This window comes from Oratosquilla oratoria, chromosome 16 (genome assembly GCF_046742065.1).
Source record: "Oratosquilla oratoria isolate Oo_2021 chromosome 16, ASM4674206v1, whole genome shotgun sequence".
NCBI lineage: Eukaryota > Metazoa > Arthropoda > Malacostraca > Stomatopoda > Squillidae > Oratosquilla > Oratosquilla oratoria.
In genome coordinates this window covers 56,265,896-56,283,670 of record NC_134792.1, presented here as the reverse complement: position 1 = coordinate 56,283,670, position 17,775 = coordinate 56,265,896, and positions in this window count along the sequence as shown.

The window sequence follows — 17,775 nt, the reverse complement described above, 5'->3', positions numbered from 1 at the left end:
GTAGTAACAGTAGCAGTAGTAGTAGTAACAGTAGCAGTGGTAACACTAGTGTAGTAGTAGTAGTAATACTAGTGTAGTAGTAATACTAGTGTAGTAGTAATAGTAATGTAGCAGTAGTAGTAGTGTAGCAGTAGTAGCAGTAATAATAGTAGTAGTAGTAGTAGCAGTAATAGTAGTGGCAGTAATAGTAGTAGTAGTAGTAGTAGTAGCAGTAGTAGCAACAGTAGCAGTAGTAACAGTAGTGTAGTAGTAGTAACACTAGTGTAGTAGTAGTAGTAGTAACACTAGTGTAGTAGTAGTAGTAATACTAGTGTAGTAGTAATAGTAGTGTAGCAGTAGCAGTAATAGTAGCAGTAGTAGCAGTAGTAACAGTAGTGTAGCAGTAGTAACAGTAGTGTAGCAGTAGTAGTAGTAGTGTAGCAGTAGTAGTAACAGTAGTAGTAGTGTAGTAGTAGTAGTAATACTAGTGTAGTAGTAGTAATACCAGTGTAGTAGTAATAGTAGTGTAGCAGTAGTAGGAGTAATAGTAGTAGTAGTAGTAACAGTAGTGTAGCAGTAGTAGGAGTAATAGTAGTAGTAGTAGTAACAGTAGTGTAGTAGTAGTAGTAGTAACAGCAGCAGTAGTAGTAACAGTAGTAGTAACACTAGTGTAGTAGTAGTAGTAACACTAGTGTAGTAGTAGTAGTAATACTAGTGTAGTAGTAGTAATACCAGTGTAGTAGTAATAGTAGTGTAGCAGTAGTAGGAGTAATAGTAGTAGCAGTAGTAGTAACAGTAGTGTAGTAGTAGTAACAGTAGTGTAGTAGTAGTAACAGTAGCAGTAGTAACAGTAGTAGTAGCAGCAGTAGTAGTAGCAGTAGTAGTAGTAACAGTAGTAGTAACAGTAGTAGTAACAGTAGCAGTAGTAGTAACAGTAGCAGTAGTAGTAGTAACAGTAGCAGTAGTAGTAGTAACAGTAGCAGTAGTAGTAACAGTAGCAGTAGTAGCATTAGCAGTAGTAACAGTAGCAGTAGTAACAGTAGTAGTAGTAATACTAGTGTAGTAGTAGTAGTAATACTAGTGTAGTAGTAATAGTAATGTAGCAGTAGTAGTGTAGCAGTAGTAGCAGTAATAATAGTAGTAGTAGTAGCAGTAATAGTAGTAGTAGCAGTAATAGTAGTAGTAGCAGTAGTGTAGCAGTAGTAGTAACAGTAGTGTAGTAGTAGTAACAGTAGTGTAGCAGTAGTAGTAACAGTAGTGTAGTAGTAGTAACAGTAGTGTAGAAGTAATAAATTTACTAGTGTAGTAGAAGTAATACTAGTGTAGTAGAAGTAATACTAGTGTAGTAGTAGTAATAGTAGTGAATCAGTAGTAGTAGTAAAGCAGTAGTAGCAGTAGCAGCAATAGTAGTAGTAATAGTAGCAGTAATAGTAGTAGTAACAGTAATAGTAGTAGTAGTAACAGTAATAGTAGTAGTAGCAGTAATAGTAGTAGCAATAATAGTAGCAGCAGCAGCAGTAATAGTATTAGCATTAGTAGTAGTAGCAGCAATAGTAGTAGTAGCAGTAGTAGTAATAGTAGCAGTAATAGTAGTATTAGTAGTAGTAGCAGTATAAGTAATAGAAGAAGTATTAGTAGTAGCAGTATTAGTAGTAGCAGTATTAGTAGTAGTAGTAGCAGTAATAGTAGTAGTAGCAGTAATAGTAGTAGTAGCAGTTGTAGTAGCAGTAGTAGTAGTAGTGGTAGCAGTAATAGTAGTAGTAGCAGTAGTAGTAGTATTAGTAGTAGTAGCAGTAATAGAAGTTGTATTAGTAATAGCAGTATAGTAGTAGAAGTAGCAGTTATAGTAGTAGTAGCAGTAATAGTAGTAGTACCAGGAATAGTAGTAGTACCAGGAATAATAGTAGTAGCAGTAATAGTAGTAGCTGTAGTAGCAGTGATAGTAGTAGTAGCAGTAATAGTAGTAGTAGTAGCAGCAAGAATAGTAGTAGCAGCAGGAATAGTAGTAGCAGTAGTAATAGTAGTAGTAGTAAATAGTAGTAGTAAATAGTAGTAGTAACAGTAGTAGTAATAGTATGCAATAGTAACAGTAATAGTAATTAATAATAGTAGTAATAGTAATAAAAATAATGATAATAATAGTAATAGTAATAGTAACAGTAATAATAGTAGAAATAGTAATAATAGTAATAGTAATATTAATAGTAGTAGTAATAGTAGTAAAAGTAGTAGTAATAGTAACTAGTAATAGTAATAATAGTAATAGCAGTAATAGTAATAGTAGTGATAGTAGTAGTAATTGTAATAGTAATAATAGTAATAGTATTTAGTACTAGTAATAGTGCTAATAGTAATAGTAGTAATAGCAATACTAATAGTAATAATAGCAATAGTAGTAATAGTAAAAGTAAAAGTAATAGTAGTAATAGTAGTAACAGTAATAATAGTAGTAATAGTAATAATAGTAAAAGTAGTAGTAGTAATAGTTATAGTAGTAATAGTAAAAGTAGTAATAGTAATTAAAAGTAGTAATAGTAATATTATTAGTAGTAATAGTATTAATAGTAATAGTAATAGTAACAGTAGTAACAATCATCATAGTAATAGTAATAGTATTAGTAATAGTAGAAGCGGTAATAGTAATGGTTGTAGTAATAGTGATAGTAATAGTAATAGTAGTGATAGTAATAGTAATAGTAGTGATAGTAATAGTAATAGTAGTGATAGTAATAGTAATAGTAGTGATAGTAATAGTAATAGTAGTGATAGTAATAGTAATAGTAGTGATAGTAATAGTAATAGTAGCCATTGTAATAATAGTAATAGTAGTAGTAATAATAGTAATAATAGTAACAGTAGTAATGGTAATAGTAAAAGTAGTGATAGTAATAGTAGTAATAGTAATAGTAGTAGTAATAGTAATAGTAATACTAATAAAAATAATAATAGTAATAGTAGTAACAGTAGTAATAGTAGTAATAGTAATAGTAATAATAGTAGTAATAGTACTAGTAGTAATAGTAGTAAAAGAAGTAGTAATAGTAGTAATAGTAATAATAGTAATAATAGTAATAGTAAAAATAGTAATAGTAATTATAGTAATAGTGGTAATAGTACTAATAGTAATAGTAGTGGTAGTAATACTAGTAGTAATAGTAGCAGTAGTAGTAATAGTAGTAGAAATAGCAGTAATAGTAGTAATAGCAGTAGTAGTAGTAGTACCAGTAGTAATAGTAATAGTAGTAATAGTATGTAATAGTAATAGTAATTAGTAATAGTAGTAATAATAGTAGTAATAAAAATAATAGTAATAATAGTAATGGTAATATTAAAAAAGTAATAGTAATAGTAACAGTAGTAATAGTAGTAGTAGTAATAATAGTAGTAAGAGTAATGATAATAATAGCAGTAGTAGTAATAGTAATAGTAATAGTAGGAATAGTAATAATAGTAATAGTAGTAATAGTAATAATAGTAATATTAGTAAGAGTAATAATAGTAGTAATAATAGTAATAGTAGTAATAACAGTAAAAATTATAGTAACAGTAGTGATAGTAGTAACAGTAGTAATAGATGTAGTAGTAATAGTAGTAGTAATAATAGTAATAGTAGTAATAGTAATAGTAGTAGTAATAGTAAAAGTAGTAGTAATATTAGTTATAGTAGTAATAGTAGTAGTAATAATAGTAATAGTAACAATAGTAATAGTAATAGTAGTACTAATAGTAATGGTAGTAATAGTAATAGTAGTAATAATAGTTATAGTAATAGTAATAGTATAGTAATAGTAGTAATAGTACTAGTAATAGTAGTAATAGTATTAGTAATAGTAGTAATAGTAATAGTAGTAATAGTAATGGTAATAATAATAGTAATAGTAGTAGTAATAATAGTAATTGTATTAGTAGTAGTAATATAGTAATAGTAATAGTATTAATAAAAATAGTAGTAATAGTAATAGTAGTAATAGAAATAATAGTAATAGTAGTATTAGTAATAGTAATAGTAGTAATATTGATAGTAGTAATAGTAATAGTAGTAATTGTAATAGTAGTAATTGTAATAGTAGTATTAGTAGTAATAGTAATAGTAATAGTAATAGCAATAATAGTAATAGTAATAGTAATAATAGTAATAGTAATAATAGTAATAGTAGTAATAGTATAAGTAACAGTAGTAATAGTAATAGAAGTAATAGTAATAGTAATAAAAGTAAATAGTAATAGTAGTATTAGTAATAATAGTAGTAGTAATAGTAATAGTAATAGAAATAGAGGTAACAGTAGTAATTGTAATAGTAATGATAGTAATAGTAATAATAGTAATATTAACAGTAGTAATAGTAATAATAATAGTAGTAATAATAGTAATAGTAATAATAGTAGTATAAGTAGTGATAGTAGTAGCAGTAATAGTAGTAATAGTAGTTATCGTAGCAGCAATAGTAGTAATAGTATTAATAGTAATAGTAGTAATAGTAGTATTAGTAATAATAGTAATAGTAGTAATAGTAATAATAGTAATAGTAGTAATAGAGGTAACAGTAGTAATTGTAATAGTAGTAATAGTAGTAATAATAGTAATAGTATTAATAGTAATGGTAGTAATAGTAGTAATGGTAATAGTAGTAATAGTAATAGTAGTAATAGTAGTAGTAATAGTAATAAAAGTAGTAACAGTAGTATTAGTAATAGTAGTAATAGTAATAATAATAGTAGTAATAGTAGCATTAGTAATAGTAGTAATAGTTAAAGAAGTAATAGTAATGGTAGTAATAGTAGTAATAATATTAGTAATAGTAATATTATAGTAATAGTAGTAATAGCGAAAGTAGTAGTAGTAATAGTAGTAGTAACAGTATTAATAGTAATAGTAGTGTAGCAGTAGTAGTAATAGTAGTAATAGTAATAGTAGTAGTAGTAAAATAGTAATAGTAGTAATAGTAACAGTAATAGTAACAATAGTACTAATAAAATAATAGTAATCGTAGTAATAGTAATAGTAGTTATAGTATTATTAGTAACAGTAGTAATAGTAGTAATATTGGTAGTAATAATAGTAGTAATAGTATTAGTAGTAATAGTAATAAAATTAGTAGTAATAGTAATAGTAGTAATAGTAATAGTAGTAATAGTAATAGTAACAGTAGTAATAGAAATAGTAGTAATAGTAATAGTAGTAATAGTATTAGTAGTAATAGTAATAGTGATAGTAATAGAAGTAATAGTAGTAGTAATAGTAATAGTAATTGTAATAGTAGTTATAATAGTAATAGTACTTAGTAATAGTAGTAATAGTAATAGTAGTACTAAAAGTAGTAATAGTAATATTAGTAATAATTGTAATAATAACAGTAGTAGTAATAGTAGTAGCAATAGTAGTAGCAGTAATAATAGTAGTCGTAGCAGTAATAGAAGTAGTAGTAATAGCAGTAGTAGTAATAATAGTAATAGTAGTGATAGTAGTAGCAGTAATAGCAGTAGTAGCAGTAGTAGCAGTAATAGTAGCAGTAATAGTAGTAGCAGTAATAGTAGTAGCAGTAATAGTAGTAGTAGCAGTAATAGCAGTAATAGTAGTAGCAGTAATAGTAGTAGTAGCAGTAATAGTAGTAGTAGCAGTAATAGTAGTAGCAGTAATAGTAGTAGCAGTAATAGTAGTAGCAGTAATAGTAGTAGTAGCAGTAATAGTAGTAGTAGCAGTAATAGTAGTAGTAGTAGTAGCAGTAATAGTAGTAGTAGTAGCAGTAATAGTATTATTATTAGTAGTAGTAGTAGCAGTAATAGTAGTAGTAGTAGCAGTAGTAGAAGTAGTAGTAGCAGTAATAGTAGTAGTAGTAGCAGTAATAGTAGTAGTAGTAGCAGTAATAGTAGTAGTAGTAGCAGTAATAGTAGTAGTAGTAGCAGTAATAGTAGTAGTAGTAGTAGTAGCAGTAATAGTAGTAGCAGTAATAGTAGTAGTAGCAGTAGTAGTAGTAATAGTATTAGTAGTAGTAATAGTAGTGGTTGTAATAATAGTAGTAGTAGTAATAGTAGTAGAAGTAACAGTAGTAGTAATAGTAATAGTAGTAATAGTAGTGATAATAGTAATAGTAATTAATAATAGTAATTAATAATAGTAATAGTAATAATAATAGTAATAGTAGTAACTAATAATAGTAATAGTAGTAGTAAGAGTAATAATAAAATAATAGTAATAGTAGTAATAGTAGTAGTAATAGTAATAGTAGTAATAGTAATATGAGTAGTAATAGTAATAATAGTAATAGTAGAAATAGTAGTAAAGTAGTAGTAGTAATAGTAATAGTAGTCCTAGTTATAATAGTAGTAGTAATAATAATATTAATAGTAGTGATAGTAATAGTAGTAATAGTAATAGTAGTAATAGGAATTAGTAATAGCAATAGTGTAGTAATAGTAGTAATAGTAGTAATAGTAATACTAATAATAGTAATAATAAAAATAACTAATAAAAATAATAGTAATAGTAGTAAAAGTAATAGTAATAGTATTACCAGTAGTAATAGTAGTAGTAATAGTAATAATAGTAATAGTAATAGTAGTAGTAAAAGTAGTAGTAATAGTAGTAATAGTAATAATAGTAATAGCAATAATAGTAATATTAGTAATAGTATTAGTAGTAATAGAAGTAATAGTAATAATAGTAATAGTAGTGATAGTAGTAGTAATAGTAGTAATAGTAGTAGTAACAGTAGATATAGTAATAGTAATACTAATGATAGTAATAATAGAAAATAATAATAATAATAGAAATTGTAATAATAGTAAAGTAATAGGAACAGTAGTAATAGTAATAATAGTAGTAATAGTAATATTAGTAGTGGTAATAGTAAAAATGTAATAGTAATATTTATAGTAGTAATAGTAATAATATCAATAATAGTAATGCTAGTAATAGTAATAATAGTAATGCTAGTAGTAGTAATATTAATAATATTAATAGTAATAGTACTAGTAATAGTAACTGTAGTAATAGTAATAGTAGTAACGGTAGTAATAATAATGGTAGGCATAGTAGTAATAGTAATAATAGTCGTAATGGTAATAGTAGTAGTAATAGTAGTAATAGTAATAGTATAGTGGTAATAGTAATGGTAGTAATAGTAATAATAGTAGTAATAGAAATGGTAGTAATAGTAGTAATAGTAATAGTAGTAATAGTAATAGTAATAATAGTAATAGTGGTAATCGTTATAGTAGTAGTAATAGTAGTAATAATAGTAATAGTTTTAATAGTAATATAGTAATAGTAATAGTACTACTACTAGTAATAGTAGTAATAATAATAGTAATAGTAATAATAGTAATAGTAATAATAGTAATACTATTAATAGTAGTAGTAATAGTAGTAGTAATAGTAGTAATAGTATTAATAGTAACAATAGTAATAGTAGTAATAGTAATAGTTGTAATTGTAATAGTAGTAATAGAAGTAATGGGAATTAAAAGTAGTAATAGTGATAGTTGAAATAGTAATAGTAGAAATAGTAATAATAGTAATAGTAGTAATAATAGTAATAGTAGTATTAGTAATAGTAATAGTAGTAATAGTATTAATAGTAACAACAGTAATAGTAGTAATAATAGTAATAGTAGTAATTGTAATAGTAATAGTAATTAAAAGTAGTAATAGTGAAAGTTGTATTGGTAATAGTAGTAATAGTAATATCAATAGTAGTAATAGTACTTATAGTAGTAGTTATAGTAGTATTAGTAATAATAGTAGTAATAGTAGTATTAGTAATAGTAGTAATAGTAGTAATAGTAATAATAGTAATAGTAATAGTAATGATAGTAATAGTAATAGTAGTAATAATAGTAATAGGAATAGTATAGTAATAGTAGTAATAGTGAATGTAGTAGTAGTAATAGTAAGAGTAACAGTAGTAATAGTAGTAATAGTAATGTAGCAGTAGTAGTGGTAATAGTGTAGCAGTAGTAGTGTAGCAGTAGTAGTAATAGTAATAATAGTAAAGTAGTATTAGTAATAGTGGTAATAGTAATAGTAGTTATAGTAACAGTAGTAATATTAATAATAGGAGTAATAGTAGTAGTAATATTAATAGTAGTAGTAATAGTAATAGTTATAGTATTAGTAATAGTAGTAATAGTAAAAATAGTAAAAGTATTAGTAGTAACAGTAATAATAGTAATAGTATTAGTAATTGTAATAGTAGTAATAGTATTAGTGTTAGTAATAGTAATATTAGTAATAGTAGTAGTAATGGTAGTAATAGTAATAGTAATAATAGTAATAATATTAGTAATAGTGAAAGTAGTAGTAGTAGTATTAGTAGTAATAGTAGCAGTCACAGTAGCAATAGTAGTAGGAGTAATAGTAGTATAGTAGTAATAGTAGTGTAGTAGTAGTAATAGTAGTAATAGTAGTGTAGCAGTAGTAGTAATAGTAGTAGTAATAGTAGTAATAGTAATAGTAGTAGTAGTAATATTAGTGAAAGTAGTGGTGAGAGTAGTAGTAATAGTAGTAATAGCATTAATAGTAGTAATAGTAATAGTAGTAATAGTAGTATTGGTAATAGTGGTAATAGTAATAGTAGTAATAGTAGTTATAGTAACAGTAGTAATAGTAATAATAGGAGTAATAGTAGTAGTAATATTAGTAGTAGTAATAGTTATAGTAATAGTAGTAGTAATAATAGTAAGAGTAGTAATAGTAATAGTAGTAGTAATAGTAATAGTAGTAATGATAGTAATAGTAGTAATAGTAATAATAATAGTAATAGTGAAAGTAGTATTAGTAGTAATAGTAGAAATAGCAGCAGTAACAGTAGTAATAGTAATAGTAGTAATATTAGTGTAGTACAAAAAAGTAGTGTAGTAGCAGTAGTAGTAATAGTAGAAATAGTAGTGTAGTAGTAATAGTAGTAGTAGTAACAGTAGTGATAGTAGTGATAGTAGTAATAGTAGTAGTAGTAGTAGTGAGAGTAATAGTAATAGTAGCAGTAATAGTATTAATAGTAATAGTAGTAATGGTAATAGTAGTAATAGCAATAGTAGCAATAGTATTAGCATTAATAGTAGTAATAGGAATTAATAGTAGTAATAGTAGTAATAGTAGCAATAGTAGTAATAGTAATAGTAGAAATATTAGTAGTAATAGTTGTAATAGTAATGGTAGTAATAGTAATAGTACTAATAGTAATAGTAGTAATAGTAGTAATAGTAATAGTAGTACTAATAGTAGTAGTAATAGTAATAGTAGTAATAGTAATGATATAGTATTAGTAATAGTGGTAATAGTAATAGTAGTAATAGTAGTTATAGTAACAGTAGTGTTAGTAATAATGGGAGTGATAGTAGTAGTAATATTAATAGTAGTAGTAATAGTAATAGTTGTAGTAATAGTAATAGTAGTAATAGTAATAATTTTAAGAGTAGTATTAGTAATAGTAATAGTAGTAATAGTAGTAATAGTAGTAGTAGAATAGTAATATTAGTAATAGTAGTAGTAATGGTAGTAATAGTAATAATAATAGTAGTAATAGTGAAAGTAGTAGTTATAGTAGCAGTAACAGTAGTAATAGTAGTAATAGTAATAGTAGTGTAGCAGTAGTAGTAATAGTAGTAATAGTAATAGTAGTAGTAGTGATAGTAGTAGTGATATTAGTAGTAATAGTAGTAGTAGTAGTAGTGGCAGTAATAGTAGTAATAGTAATAGTAGTAGTAATAGTAGTATTAGTAATAGTGGTAATAGTAATAGTAGTAATAGCTAGTTATAGTAACAGTAGTAATAGTAATAATTGGAGTAATAGTAGTATTAATATTATTATTAGTAGTAATAGTAATAGTTATAGTAATAGTAATAGTAATAATAGTAAAAGTAGTATTAGTAGTAATAGTAATAATAGTAATAGTATTATTAGTAATAGTAATAGTAGTATTAGTAATAGTAGTAATAGTAATATTAGTAGTAGTAGTAATGGTAGTAATAGTAATAGTAGTAATAGTAATAATAGTAATAATAGTAGTAATAGTGAAAGTAGTAGTAGTAGTAATAGTAGTAGTAATAGTAGCAGTAACAGTAGTAATAGTAATAGTAGTGTAGTAGCAGTAGTAATAGTAGTGTAGCAGTAGTAGTAATAGAAGTGATAGTAGTGATAGTACTAATAGTAGTAGTGGCAGTAATAGTAGTAGTAGCAGTAATAGTAGTAATAGTAATAGTAGTAATAGTAGTAATGGTAATAGTAGTAATAGTAATAGTAATAATAGTAATAGGAATTAATAGTAGTAATAGTAATACTAATAGTAATAATAGCAATAGTAGTAATAGTAATAATAGAAATAGTAGTAGTAATAGTTGTAATAGTAATGGTAGTAATAGTAATAGTAATAGTAGTAATAGTAGTTGTAATAGTAGTATAGTAATACTAATAGTAGTAATAGTAATAGTAGTACTAATAGTAGTAGTAATGGTAATAGTAGTAATAGTAGTACTAGTAGTAGTAGTAAATTTAGTAATAGTAGTAATAGTAATAGCCTTAATAGTATATTAGTAGTAATGGTAGTAATAACTGTAATAGTAGTAATAGTAGTTATAGTAACAGTAGTAATAATAATAATTGGAGTAATAGTAGTAGTAGTAGTAATAGTAGTATTAATAGTAGTAGTAATGGTAATAGTAGTAATAGTAGTACTAGTAGTAAATTTAGTAATAGTAGTAATAGTAATAATAGTATAGTAGTATTAGTAATAGTAGTAATAGTAATAGTAGTTATAGTAACAGTAGTAATAGTAATAATTGGAGTAATAGTAGTAGTAATATTAAGTAGTAGTAATAGTAATAGTTATAGTAATTGTAATAGTAGTAATAGTAATAATAGTAAGAGTAGTATTAGTAGTAATAGTAATAGTAGTAATAGTAGTAGTATTAGTAGTAGTAATAGTAATATTAGTAATAATAGTAGTAATGGTAGTAATAGTAGTAATTGTAATAATAAAAGTAATAATAATAGTAGTAATAGTAAAAGTAGTAGTAATAGTAACAGTAATAGTAGTAATAGTAGTAGTGATAGTAGTGGGGTAGCAGTAGTAATAGTAGTAATAGTAGTGTAGCAGTAGTAGTAATAGTAGTAGTAATAGTAGTAATAGTAATAGTAGTAGTAATAGTAGTGATAGTAGTAGTAATAGTAGTAGTAGTGGCAGTATAGTAGTAGTAGCAGTAATTGTAGTAATAGTAATAGTAGTAATAGTAGTATTAGTAATAGTGGTAATAGTAATAGTAGTAATAGTTATAGTAACAGTAATAGTAATAATAGGAGTAATAGTAGTAGTAATACTATTATTAGTAATAGTTATAGTAATAGTAATAGTAGTAATAATAGTAAAAGTAGTATTAGTAGTAATAGTAACAATAGTAATAGTATTAGTAGTAATAGTAATAGTAATAGTAGTAGCATTAGTAATAGTAGTAATAGTAATATTAGTAATAGTAGTAATGGTAGTAATAGTAATAGTAGTAATAGTAATAATAGTAATAGTGAAAGTAGTAGTAGTAATAGTAGTAGTAATAGTAGCAGTAACGGTAGTAATAGTAATATTAGTGTAGTAATAGTAGTGTAGTAATAGTAGTGTAGTAGCAGTAGTAGTAATAGTAGTGTAGCAGTAGTAGTAATAGTTGTAGTAATAGTAATAGTAGTAGTAGTAATAGAAGTGATAGTAGTGATAGTAGTAGTAATAGTAATAGTGGCAGTAATAGTAGTAGCAGTAATAGTAGTAATAGTAATAGTAGTAATAGTAATAGTAGTAATGGTAATAGTAGTAATAGTAATAGTAGCAATAGTAATAGTATTAATAGTAGTAATAGGAATTAATAGTACTAATAGTAATACTAATAGTAATAATAGCAATAGTAGTAATAGTAATAGTAGAAATAGTTGTAATAGTAATGATAGTAATAGTAATAGTAGTAATAATAATAGTAATATTAGTAATAGTAATAGTAATACTAATAGTAGTAATAGTAATAGTTGTAATAGTAGTAAAATAAATACTAGTAATAGTAGAAGTAGTAATAATAGTGGTAGTAATAGTAGTAGTATATAGTAGTTTAGTAGTATTAGTAATAGTGGTAAGAGTAATAGTAGTAATAGTAGTTATAGTAACAGTAGTAATACTAATAATAGGAGTAATAGTAGTAGTAATATTAATAGTAATAGTAATAGTTAAAGTAATAGTAATAGTAGTAATAGTAATAATAGTAATAGTATTAGTAGTAATTGTAATAATAGTAATTGTAGTAATAGTAGTAATATTAGTAGTAATATAGTAATAGTAGTAGTAATGGTAGTAATAGTAGTAATAGTAATAATAAAAGTAATAGTGATAGTAGTAATAGTGAAAGTAGTAATAGTAGCAGTAACAGTAGTAGTAGTAGTAGTAATAGTAGTGTAGTAGTAATAGTAGTGTAGTAGCAGTAGTAATAGTAGTAATAGTAGTGTAGCAGTAGTAGTAATAGTAGTGTAGGAGTAGTAGTAATAGTAGTTGTGATAATAGTAATAGTAGTAGTAGTGGCAGTAATAGTAGTAGTGGCAGTAATAGTAGTAGCAGTAATATTAGTAATAGTTGTATTAGTAATAGTGGTAATAGTAATAGTAGTTATAGTAACAGTAATAGTAATAATAGGAGTAATAGTAATATTAGTAGTAGTAATAGTAATAGTTATAGTAATAGTAATAGTAATAATAGTAAAATTAGTATTTGTAGTAATAGTAATAATAGTAATAGTATTTGAAGTAATAATAATAGTAGTAATAGTAGTAGTATTAGTAATAGTAATAGTAATATTAGTAATAGTATTAATAGTAGTAATAGTAATAATAATAGTAATAATAGTAATAGTGAAAGTAGTAGTAGTAATAGTAGCAGTAACAGTAGTAATAGTAATAGTAGTGTAGTAATAGTAGTGTAGTAGCAGTAGTAGTAATAGTAGTAGTAGTAGTAATAGCAGTAGTAATAGCAGTAGTAATAATAGTAATAGTAGTGATAGTAGCAGTAATAGCAGTTGTAGCAGTAATCGTAGTAGTAGCAGTAATAGTAATAGTAGTAATATTAGTAATAGTAATAGTAGTAATGGTAATAGTAGTAATAGTAATAGCAATAGTAATAGTATTAATAGTAGTAATAGGAATTAATAGTAGTAATATTAATACTAATAGTAATAATAGCAATAGTAGTAATAGTAATAGTAGAAATAGTAGTAATAGTTGTAATAGTAATAGTAGTAATAGTAGTAATAGTAATAGTAGTTGTAATAGTAATAGTAGTAATACTAATAGTAGTAATAGTAATAGTAGTACTAATAGTAGTAGTAATAGTAGTAATAGTAATATTAATATTAATGGTAGTAGTAATAGTAATAATAGTAATAGTAGTAATAGTAATAGTAGTAATAGTAATATTAATATTAGTGTAGCAGTAGTGGTAATAGTAGTAATAATAATAGTAGCAATAGTAATAATAGTAATAGTAGTAACAGTAGCAATAGTAGTAACAGTAGTAGTAGTAGTAACAGTAGTAATAGTAGTAATAGTAGTAGTAATGGTAGTGTAGCAGTAATAGTAGTAATAGTTTAGCAGTAGTAGTAATAGTGTAGCAGTAGTACTAGTAATAGTAGTGTCGCAGTAGTAGTAATAGTAGTGTACCAGTAGTAGTAGTAATAGTAGTGTAGTAGTAGTATTAATAGTAGTGTAGTAGTAGTAATAGTAGTGTAGCAGTAGTAATTGTAGCAGTTGTAGTAATAGTAGTAATATTAGTAATAGTAATAGTAATAATTGTAATAGTAATAGTTGTAATAGTGGTAATAGTAATAGCAGTAATAATAGTAATATTAATAGTGGTAATAGTAGTAATAATAGTAGTAATAGAAATAGTGATAGTAATAGTAGTATTAATAGTAGTAATAGTAATTAGTGATTTTAGTAATAGTAGTAATAGTAATAGTAATAACAGTAATAGTAGTTATAGTTGTAATAGTAATAGTGGTAATAGTAGTAATAGTAATAGTAATAGTAATAACAGTAATAGTAGTTATAGTTGTAATAGTAATAGTGGTAATAGTAGTAATAGTAATAGTAGTAATAGTAATAGTAATCGTAATAATGGTAATAGAAGTAGTAGTAATAGTAGTAATAGTAGTAATAGTAATAACAGTAATAGTAGTAATAGTTGTAATAGTAAGTGGTAATAGTAGTAATAGTAGTAATAGTGGTAATAGTAATAGTAATCGTATTAATTGTAATAGAAATAGTAGTAATAGTAGTAATAGTAGTAATAGTATTAGTAGTAATATTAGTAATAGTAGTAATAGTTGTAATATATAAATAATAGTAGTAATAGTAATAGTAGTAATAGTATATTAATAGTAATAGTAGTAGTAACAGTAGTAATAGTAATAGTAGTAATAGTAGTGTAGCAGTAGTAGTAATAGTAGTGTAATAGTAGTAGTAATAATAGTGTAGTAGTAATAGTGTAGCAGTAGTAGAAATAGTAATAGTAGTAATAGTAATAGTAGTAGTAATAGTAATAGTTGTAATAGTAGTAGTAGTAATAGTAGTATTAGTAGTAATAGTAATGTATTAGTATTAGTTTCTAATAGTGGTGTAGCAGTAGTAGTGTAGCAGTAGTAGTAATAGTAGTGTAGCAGTAGTAGTAATAGTAGTGTAGCAGTAGTAGTAATAGTAGTGTAGCAGTAGTAGTAGTAATAGTAGTGTAGCAGTAGTAGTAGTAATAGTAGTGTAGCAGTAGTAGTAATAGTAGTGTAGCAGTAGTAGTAGTAATAGTAGTGTAGCAGTAGTAATAGTAGTGTAGCAGTAGTAGTAGTAATAGTAGTGTAGCAGTAGTAATAGTAGTGTAGCAGTAGTAGTAATAGTAGTGTAGCAGTAGTGTTAGTAATAGTAGTGTAACATTAGTAGTAGTAGTAGTAGCAGTAGTAGTAGTAGTAGTAGTAGCAGCAGTAGTAGTAGCAGTAGTATTAGTAGTAATAGAGTAATAGTAGTAGTAATAGTAGTAACAGTAATAGTAGTAATAGTAGTAATAGTAATAGTAGTAATAGTAGTAGTAATAGTAGTAATGGTAGTAACAGTAATAGCAGTAATAGTAGTAATAGTAGTGTAGTAGTAGTAATAGTAGTGTAGCATTAGTAGTAGTAGTAGTAGTAGTAGTAGTAGTAGTAGTAGTAGTAGTATTAGTAGTAATAGTAGTATAGTAGTAATAGTAGTAACAGTAGTAGTAATAGTAATAGTAGTAATAGTAGTAACAGTAATAGCAGTAATGGTAGTGTAGTAGTAATAGTAGTGTAGTAGTAGTAGTAGCTGCAGTAGTAGTAATAGTATTAGTAGTAATAGTAATAGTAATAATAATAATAGTAGTAATAGTAGTAACTATAATAGTAATAGTAGTAATAGTAGTAGTAATAGTAGTAATAATAGTAGTAGTAATAGTAGTAATCATAGTAGAAGTAGTAGTGAAACCAGAGCACTTTGACAATGCCAAAATCCTCTTTGAGAACAGTGAAGTGAAGGTAACAAAAGAAGGGGAAAGACATCTCGGTGCAGTGATCGGCTCAGAATCCTTTAAAAAGCAATATATTGAAAAGAAAGTTAACGATTGGGTGGCGGAAGTTAGGCTCCTAGCTAACTTTGCAAAGACCGAACCGCAGGCGGCATATGCCGCATTCATATATGGGGTTAAACATAAGTGGAACTACATATTAAGGACGGTACCGAACATCACAGGACCTACTAAGACCTCTTGAAGAAGCCATTAGAAACGAGCTAGTACCGGTCATCACCAACGGACGGACATTAAACGAAGAGGAAAGAAAACTCATTGAACTTCCACCTAGAATGGGAGGGCTAGGCATCTCCAACCCGCTAAACCTAGCCAAAATAGAACACCAAAACTCTATGAAACTCACGTCCTCCTTGACAAACAACATCGTGTCACAAGATCAACGGAAGGAGACTAACATGGAGGAGATCAGAGAAATTAGAAGAAACATTTCAAAGGGAAGGGAGGAGAGGCAGAAGGAGGAACTTCAAGCACTTCTAGCTCGGCTATCGAATTGTATGAAAAGAAAGATATCATTGGCGCAGGAAGTTGGGGCGTCCAATTGGCTGACAGCACTACCAATCAGGGCAAAGGGATTCACCTTAAACAAAAGAGAATTCACGGATGCCATTGCCCTGAGGTATGGATGGCCATTGGGAGGGCTGCCTAACAGATGCTCCTGTGGTGCACAGTTTACTCCGGACCATGCGATGATATGCAAGCAGGGTGGATTCATTTGCATGCGACATGATGAGGTAAGAGATCTCACTGCCCAAATGCTTCAGAAGGTGTGTAAGGATGTGACTATCGAACCAACATTACTTCCACTAGGAGGGGAGAACTTCAGATACCGCACGTCCAACACATCAGATGAAGCAAGAGTGGATGTCAGCGCAAGGGGTTTCTGGACACGGGGACAATTGGCTTTCTTTGACATGCGAATATTTGATCCGATGGCCCCCTGTTACAACAACCTAACTATTGAGGCATCTCACTTCCGGAACGAGTATGAGAAGATCAGGATGTACGAAGAGCGTATACAGAATGTAGACCAGGGCTCATTCACTCCTATAACCTTTACGACCTCAGGTGGGATGGGTCCTAAAGCAAAGGCATTCTACGCTCGGCTGGCAGAGGTAATGGCTGAAAAGAAACAACAACCCAAAAGCAGCATTGTTTCATGAATGAGATGTAGACTGTCATTCTCACTCCTAAGATCAGCCCTCCTATGCCTGAGAGGTACAAGGTCCCCACCGCCCAAATCGGCACATATACAAAACCTAGATTTTGAGCAGACGGTGGTTGACAGTAGGATAAATGAACTTTTGTATTAGGCATTGTTAATAAAAATTAATCGATAGATAAAAGGGTTCTCGACCACAGTCATTGGCGGGAGAGGGGCCAGTGAACTATGTCTGTGGGAGACAGATCCTGCTGCTTCCACCACACAGTTTCACGAGGATGGAGGTCGTATCTGAAAAAAAAAAAAAAAAAAAAAATCATAGTAGTAGTAGTAATATTAGTGGTAATAGTAGTAGTAATAGTAGTAGTAATAGTAGTAATAGTAATAGTAGTAATAGTAGTAGTAGTAATAGTAGTAGTAATAGTAGTTGTAATAATTGTAGTAGTAGTAATAGTAGTAGTAATAGTAGTTGTAATAATTGTAGTAGTAGTAATAGTAGTAGTAGTAGTAGTAGGAGTAGTAGTAATAATTGTAGCAGTAGTAGTAGTAATAGTTGTAGTAGTAGTAGTAATAGTAGCAGCAGAAGTAGTAGTAGTAGTAGTAAGACTAAGAGTAGTAGTAAAAGTAGTAATACAAGTAGAAGTGGTTATTCTACAAGGACTTATCTTTGTTTCTTTGACGTGCAGGGTATTCCATGCATGCTTCCGGTGCTAAGAGGACGACGACGAGGAGGAGGAGGACGAGGACGAGGAAGAGGAGGAGGAGGAGGAGGAGGAAAAGGAAGAGTCGGAGGAGAAGGACGACGACGAGGAGGAGGAGGAGGAGGAGGAGGAAGAGTAGGAGAAGGAGGACGAGGACGAGGAGTAGGAAGAATAGGAGGAGGAAGAGGAAGAGTAGGAGGAGGAAGACGAGGAAGAGAAGGAGGACGAGGAAAAGAAGGAGGAGGAAGAGTAGGGAGGATGAAGAGGAGGAGGAGGAGGAGGACGAGGAGGAAGAGTGGGAGGAGGAGGAGGAGGAGGAGAAGGGGG